The following is an 8,599-nucleotide window of genomic DNA, read 5'->3' on the forward strand; positions in this document are numbered from 1 at the left end:
TGCGGAGGGTGGGGGACGGAGTCTCCCTCTGTCGCCAGGCTGGAGTGCAGTGGCGCAATCTCGGCTCACTGCAATCTCTGCCTTCCAGGTTCAAGCGATTCTCCTGCCTCAGCCTCCGGACTAGCTGGGATTATAGGCGCATGTCGCTATGCCCGGCTAATTTTTTGTATTTTTAGTAGAGTCGGGGTTTCACCATGTTGCCCAGGTTGGTGTCAAACTCCTGACCTCAGGTGATCCGCCCGCCTCAGCCTGCCGAAGTGCTGGGATTAGAGGTGTGAGCCACCGCGCCTGGCTCTATTTAGCTTTTAAAAAATTATTTCATTTCAAGGGCGCTTTAATACTATCAAGCTCCCTCCCCTAACAAAATGGGCTGTCCCTGCCCAACAAGTCTGTGAAGTAGACCTTAAAACTGTGCTGCCGTAGTGGTAAGTAAGGGGTGAGGGTTGGACAGTGAATCTTAATATTTCATCCTTCATTCAGTAAGCATTTGAGTAGCTACTGTGCGCAGGCATTGAGGCGGAACAGTGAGAGCCCTGCAGTTGTTGGGTTCTCCTCCTGCTGGGGAAACATGATCACAGATGGAACACGTGCAGATTGATGAGTGCTGTGGAAAAAACAGCAGCGTAGTGGGACCGTTTGGGAAAGGCTACTTTGGCTGGGGGTGGCCGGGGAGGCCCCTCTGGGAAAGAGACAGTTTTACTGAGTCAGATAGTGGAAAGACAGATGTCTCTATACTTTCTTAACAAGCCACTCTGTCCCATAACATGCACTTGGAATCTCTCCGAAGTTCCAGAGGCCCCACTGTTCCAGTTTCAAGCCTTCATTTTGGAGTCTGTTCAGGAACTTTTAAGATTTCAAAGCAAAGTTAGCTACCAGCAGTTTCCGTAAACCAAGAGAAGATTCTAACAAAGGTTCACTACTTTCCAACTGAATCTATGCAGTAGAAAAATCATTAGAAAATACAAAAATTAGGCTGGCGTGGTGGCACACGCCTGTAGTCCCAGCTACTAGGGAGGCTGAGGCAGGAGAATCACTTGAACCCAGGAGGTGGAGGTTGCAGTGAGCCAAGATCTGCCACTGCACTCCAGCCTGGGTGACAGAGCAGGACTCTGTCTCAAAAAAGAAAAAAAGAAAAATGATTAGAAATTGAGACCTATTTTCCATGTTTCTAAGTTGTTGGCTATATCAAAGAGATCATCCGTAATCTGCATATGGGCTGGCTTTGGTGAAGCTGATGACTGGATTTCTAAGAACCATTTTCCCAAATGGGTTCCCATATTCATGCACTCAAAGCAATGGTCCCCAAGCACTGATGAAAATTAATATGCATTTCCCAAAGACCCACACTATTTATCAGGAGCCTGCACCATGCCATTCGAATGACCCTCAGCAATGTGCCTCCCTGCCCTCAAATTCCCAGTTGATAACAGTGTTTGGTTAAACTTCCACTCAAGCCAAACATGGTTACTAAGAAGAGAAAAGCCTGTTTGCATATTTTTTCCCCTCGAGATGGAGTCTTGCTCTGTTGCCCTGGCTGGAGTGCAGTGGCATGATCTCAGCCACTGCAACCTCTGCCTCCGGGATTCAAGCTATTCTCCTGCCTCAGCCTTCCAAGTAGTTGGGATTACAGACATGTGCCACCACGCCCGGCTAATTTTTGTATTTTCAGTAGAGATGGGGTTTTACCATGTTGGCCACGCTGGTCTTGAACTTCTGACCGTGTGATCCGCCCACCTAGGCCTCCCAAAGCACTGGGATTACAGGCTTAAGCCACCGCACCCAGCCTAAGATTTTACCATAAAAAAAATTCAAGCTCAATACCCACATAAATTATAACATTTCTCAGGAAATAGTCCCTTAACCAAAATGTCTCTGAGAAGTTATGCTTAGATAATCGCTGGAATCTGATTTTTCCACATGTCTCACTCCACAGTATGCTAAAGAAGAAAAAGTGAGTGGGCACAACACTTTGACCTTCTGACTAAGCCCTGGGAGTCCCCGACAGGTCCAGAAACTTCTCTGACACCCATTCACAAGGGTGCTGAGATAGGAGAATACTAATTTATAACATGTATTCTGTGCAGCTGTTCTCAGACAAGGCCGGATCTTGTCATCTTACCTTTTGCTTTACAAAAAAGGCCTGTTGAAGCCAATGCTGTCTTGCCCCTTGCTGTTTCAGCAGATTAGACTTTGGTCTTCCCTGCTTCTAGCTGCATCGGAGGCCCTAGTAGCTGATGCTCAGGGTCAGGCCTCACCCGTTCGCCGCAGGTCTCAGGATGGGGGAGAGCATTGCTCCCACCCTGCTCATTTGGAGATGGGAAGCAAGCAGGAGCTTGACTTGCTTCCCATCCCTCAGCCTGTCTGTGGCAGAGCCTGCACCAAAACCCAGAGCTGCTTCCCTCCGTGAGGGCCACGCTGTCACCATAATCCTGCCAGACGGGTTTTGGATTAGCATCAGTCCTGTGTCACCAAGTGCCAAACAGCTGAGGGGCAGAAGCGGGACTCCTCTCCTGAGCCCCAGCATGAGGCCATGGTGTCAGGTTTAGGCCTCTCTCAAGTCAGAAAACCCCGGGCTGAGACCTCCACAGACAAGGGCTCCCCACGCTGGCCATTGGCAGGGACCCAAGGAGTTCAGTGACCAACTGGTCCTTCCACACACCAGCTGCTGCTGCCCGTGTCTTGTCGAATCGTAACAGGGAAGCTTCCCCAGATCACATTTGGATTTAAAAACTCATCCCTTGTCATGCCTCACTGCATGCCATTTGTCACCATACTTCATCATGGCCGAGCTTCATGTCACACGGCCCTGGTGATTGTGCTTGTTCACACTGGGGCCAGGGTTTTCATACTAAAATGTCACTGACGACGGGGCTACTTTTCTCCTGAATAGCTCCTCTGGGCTTGTTGCAGTTCTATTTTTGCCAGCAGTACCGTGACAGGTTCAACCTCTCTGTCCTGAAAAATGGAACCCCCCTACTAAGCATACGCACTGGCTGCCCAGGCGGCTGCACTCCAGGGATCACGTTTCAATACTGAGTTCCTTCATGCACTTGGTTCACCACCATCATCCTTGAGTTTTGGACAAAAGAGGTGGGTATGTCGGGTGTGGTGGCTCACGCCTGTAATCCCAGCACTTTGGGAGGCCGAGGCAGGTGGATCACCTGAGGTTGGGAGTTCAAGATCAGCCTGACCAACATGGAGAAACCCTGTCTCTACTAAAAATATAAAATTAGCCAGGTGCTGTGGTGCATGCCTGAAATCCCAGCTACTCGGGAGGCTGAGGCAGGAGAATCGCTTGAACCCTGGAAGCAGAGGTTGCAGTGAGCCGAGATCGTGCCATTGCACTCTAGCCTGGGCAACAAGAGCGAAACTCCATCTCAAAAGAAAAAGAAAAAAAACGGTGGGTAAAGGGTCATGAGAGCCCGAATCACTAGGTTGTTCACCTTTTCATCTGAAGATGCTTTACTCTGACTATGTGCTATTGGGTTTTATTTCCAGAAAATATAGTTCTCCTTTTTTCTGCATGAAGGATACATCATGGTGCCACATGCTTTAAGCAATTTAAACAAGAGATAAGAGGAAAATGCAACCACCACATCTGACTTGCCCAATGTAGACTTTTCTCTATTAGATGGAAGTACACAACCTAATATGATATATTATTTTGTAGTATCTCAGACTTTGTAAATAAATACCATTATTTTTATATGGAAATTTTATAGAAGAGCTATTTCTGTATACGTAATTATTCCTGGATTTTCTGAAATTGCTTCTGGTAGATAGCAGACAAGTCCTAAGCAGTGTTCCACTAAGGGTGGTTCCAGGCCTGCCTGCCGTGGAGTTGACTGGGGGAGTTTTACAGTTTTGTGATCCTAGGATGTGTCCCACACGCTCAGTCAGAAGCACTGGAGGTGGGGCCTGGGAAGCTGTATTTGTAATGAACTCTGGTGTTTTTTGTCCATTAAAGTGTATCTTTGTCCATCCTATAAGATTAAAAGAAAGAAAAAGCATCTCAAATGAGTGTAAGTTGTTCTTGAGAAAAAAATGTATCAGACGTTTATGAGTTGAATGAAATGTATTATAGAGAAAAATAAACACTTTAAAATAATGTTAGTCTCATTACTAGTGGGTCAGAAAGTTTTTAGTTTAAAAAGGAGGTGTTAGGCCGGGGCAGTGGCTCACGCTTAAAACCCCAGCACTTTGGGAGGCCAAAGTGGGCGTATCATTTGAGGTCAGGAGTTCGAGACCAGCCTGGCCAACATGGTGAGACCCCCCCCCCATCTCTACCAAAAATAAAAAATCACCTGGGTGTGGTGGCATAGCCTGTAATCCCATCTGCTCAGGGCAGGAGAATCACTTGAACCCGGGAGGCGGAAGTTGCAGTGAGACAAGATGACACCACTGCACTCCAGCCTAGGCAACAGAGTGAGACTCCATCTCAAAAAAAAAAAAAAGGCTTTTTTTTGTTTTTTGTTTTTGAGATGGAGTCTCTGTTGCCCAGGCTAGAGGCTAGAGTGCAGTGGTGCAATCTCGGCTCACTGCAACCCCCACTTCCTGGATTCAAGGGATTCCCCTGCCTCAGCTTCTTGAGTACCTGGGATTATAGGCACGTGCCACCGCACCCAGCTAATTTTTGTATTTTTAATAGAGATAGTGTTTCACCATGTTGACCAGGATGGTCTCCAACTCCTCGCCTCAAGTGATCCTCCCACCTCAGCCTCCCAAAGTGCTGGGATTAAAATAAAAAAGAACAATAGGCTGGGTGCGATGACTCATGCCTGTAATCCCAGCACTTTGGGAGGCCGAGGTGGGCGGATCACTTGAGGCCAGGAGTTTGAGACCAGCTTGGCCAACATGGTGAAACCCTGTCTCTACTAAAAATACAAAAAATTAGCCAGGTCCCGTGGTGGTGCACGCCTGTAACCCCAGCTACTCAGGAGGCTGAGGCAGGAGAATTGCTTGAACTCAGGAAGCAGAGGCTGCAGTGAGCCGAGATTGCGCCGTTGCACTGCAGCCTGGGCAACAAAAGCGAAACTCTTTCTCAAGAAAAAAAAAAAGAAAAATGAACAATAAAATACCAGTGGGCTGATCAGGTGAGGGTAGTGGGTACTCTGGGGCTCTGCCAGAGAGTAAGGACTGAGACCCTCTTTCAACATCTGAGTTCCTCTTCATGAATTGCCCTCAGAAGAGTGGCCAGGGCCGGGCGCTGTGGCTCACACCTGTAATTCCAACACTTTGGGAGACCGAGGCAGGCAGATCACAAGGTCAGGAGATGGAGACCATCCTGGCTAACATGGTGAAACCCCGTCTCTACTAAAAATACAAAAAAGTTAGCCAGGCATGGTGGCGGGCGCCTGTAGTCCCAGCTACTCGGGAGGCTGAGGCAAGAGAATGGTGTGAACCCGGGAGGTGGAAATTGCACCACTGCACTCCAGCCTGGGTGACAGAGCGAGACTCCATCTCAAAAAGAAAAAAAAAAATACAAAAATTAGCCAGGCATGGTGGTGGGCACCTGTGGTCCCAGCTACTCGGGAGGCTGATGCAGGAGAATGGCGTGAACCCAGGAGGCGGAGCTTGCAGTCAGCCAAGATCATGCCACTGCACGCCAGCCTGGGCGATAGAGCGAGATTCCATTAAAAAAAAAAAAAAAAAGGTGGCCAGGTGCCATGGCTCACCCCTGTAATTGTAGCACTTTTGGGAGACTAGGCCCAGAAATGCTTCCCTACAATTCGTGGGGAAGATGCTTTCTTACCGTCTCTTACACCAAACCAGCATCAGAGAGAACAGCGACAGCAGTCAATACAGAATGCCATGTCCCCAGGCCTCAGGTGGAAAGTCACCTGGCCTCTGGAACGTAGTACTCCCTCAGCACCTGATCACACAGTCTCTACCTGTCTCAGGGAGAGACCGGAACTCTAGATAGCCTATCTCCTATGTTCCAACAAGTTGAGCATGTGAACAGTCAGAAGGCACAGAAGGGCATGGAGCAATTCAGGGACCAGCAGAAAGACCCAGGTCTTGAAAAGGAGATGGCTAAGTAAGCACTCGATGACATGTTGGAAGGAATGCATCTTCCCATAAAGACTCGCCCTGGAGTTTCACAGACCAAGTAAGGGTGGTGTAGTGGGGAGGGAAGTGGTGAGCCTGTGCTCATGCCCTTACCCTGGGGGTCTCCTGGAGTGGTGAGCTGAGCTGGTATTGTGCCTTCTCCGTTCCTCCCAGCCTAGAGGAGCCACTTGCAAGTGCCGTTTGGTGAAGGTGTCCAAGGACACCTTGGTTACAGTGGAGTAACCACTGGATCACTTGGGCTTAAGAGGGTGCTTTTGTTCTTGTGGCCACGTGGGGGATGGCACAGCGACTGAATACACCGCTTACCGGGGCGGTATCTGCAAGCCCACAGAGTTGGCTATGAAGAGACAAACTGTTTTCAAAAATATTTGAAGAGATTTATTCCGAGCCAAATATGCAAATATGAGTGACGATGGCCCCTGATACAACCCTCAGGAGGCCCAAGAACACGTATCCAAGGTGGTCAGGGTGCAGCTTGGTTTTATACATTTTAGGGAGACATGAGACTTCACTCAAGTATGTTTAAAAAATACATTGGTTCGGTCCAGAAAGGTGGGACAACTCAAAGGTGGGGGGCGCTTCCATCTTATAGGTAGATTTAAAATTTTTCTGGTTGACAATTGGTTGAGTTTATCTGAAAACCTGGAATCAACAGAAAGGAAATGTCTGTGTTAAGATAAGGGATTATGGAGACCAAATGTCGCAGGCTTCAGAGAATAGATGGTAAATGATTCTTATCAGTAAGGTCTGTGTTGATGTTAATACCAGTGGGTATAATGAGACACTTCCCCTTCATGGCCGGAACCAGTCTCTGAGGTTACATTTTAAGAGCGCCCTGGCCAAGGAGAGAGTCCATTCAGATGGTTATGGGGTAGGACTTAGAATTGTATTTTTGGTTGACAGAGTTGTTTAATTCCATGCTCAGCTTCTTGAGCCTCAGAGAGAAGACAGCTTCAACGCAGAGCCTTCTCCAGAAGAAAGAACCCGACTGACAGTCAGCTTGCTTTCTTCTGTTCCTACTCCCAGAGCTATGGCTATGTTTTCTCCATTCCTTTTTTTTTTTTTTTTTTAGACAGAGTCTTGCTCTATCGCACAGGCAGGAGTGCAATGGCGCAATCTTGGTTCACTGCAACCTCCACCACGCCCGGATAATATTTGCTATTTTTAGTAGAGACGGGTTTTCACCATGTTGGCCAGGCTGGTCTCAAACTCCTGACCTCAAGCGATCCAACCCTCTCAGCCTCTCAAAGTGCTGGGATTACAGGCGTGAGCCACCGCGCACAACCTCCATTCCTTCTCCTAGGGGAGCTGCTTCTGTAGTTCTGTGGGTCTTCTCAGAGCACAGGCTCTTCTCACTGAAGCTTGCACCTGAAGACACTGCCAGCTTCCCTAGTTTCTTGCCAGATGAAGGCTCCATCTGTCGGTCTTACTGTGGACGGCTGCCAAATGCCCAGGGGCTCCCTGATCACTGCCAGCTCAGCCTCCTCTGAGAGGCCTTTCCAGCCTCTTGCTGAAACTTGCTTTCAGGAGAGCATCTCAGTAGAAAATGCACAGTGTTGAAGGAAGTCTGCAGTCGGGGAGGGTGGGGGGCACAGCCAATCCGGTTAATGCAGAGCAGCATTTGTCTACCCACTTTCTCACTTTCATGCAAATTGCTTCAGGACATTTTTGCCATTTCCTTCTTGTGTTATCTCCTGCCTTGGCTAAGGGGCCTAAAGTAAACTGTGACACATTTTACTAAGGGCATGAGATTTGTTTTCCTCTTTCATGCCCTACCTACCACTTGGTCACAGCTCTCAAAAGCCGAAACTCAATCATGAGACGTTTGTGCACTGAAGTCCAAAAATGACAATCCCGAAAAGGTCCCATCTCCACATGAAGGACTTTCTGGTTCTGCTAATACATAGATTTGCTTTCAAACCTCTAGCAAAGGTTCTCCTCAATCTGAATACAACAAAAAGTACTTTTACAGGATGATTTTTTTCCTTGCAGAGACAAGGTCTTGCTTTGTCACTCAGGCTGGAATGCAGTGACACCATTGCAGCTCACTGTAACCTCGAATTCCCGCATTCAAGTGGTCCTCCCACCTCAGTCTCCACAGTGGCTGTGGACTACAGGTGTGCACCACCACACCTGGCTTGTTTTTTTATTTTTTGTAGAGACAGGGTGTCACTATGTTGCCCATGCTGGCCTCAAGAGATCCTCCCACTTCAGCCTCCCAGAGTGCTGGAATTATAGGCATAGTGTATTTTTAAAACTTTAAAACATCTACAGGATTTATTTTAAAAAATTTAAAACATCTAGGTTTTGTTTGCTTTTTTTTTTTTTTTGAGACGGAGTCTGGCTCTGTCGCCAGGCTGGAGTGCAATGGCAAAATCCCGGCTCACTGCAACCCCCTGCCTCCCAGGTTCAAGAGATTCTCCTGCCTCAGCCTCCTGAGAAGCTGAGACTACGGGCGCCTGCCACCACACCCAGCTAATTTTTGTATTTTTAGTAGAGACGGGGTTCCACTATGTTGGCCTGGATGGTC

The sequence above is a fragment of the Rhinopithecus bieti genome, unplaced genomic scaffold, assembly GCF_001698545.2.
Source record: "Rhinopithecus bieti isolate Rb0 unplaced genomic scaffold, ASM169854v2 scaffold_2654, whole genome shotgun sequence".
Classification (NCBI taxonomy): domain Eukaryota; kingdom Metazoa; phylum Chordata; class Mammalia; order Primates; family Cercopithecidae; genus Rhinopithecus; species Rhinopithecus bieti.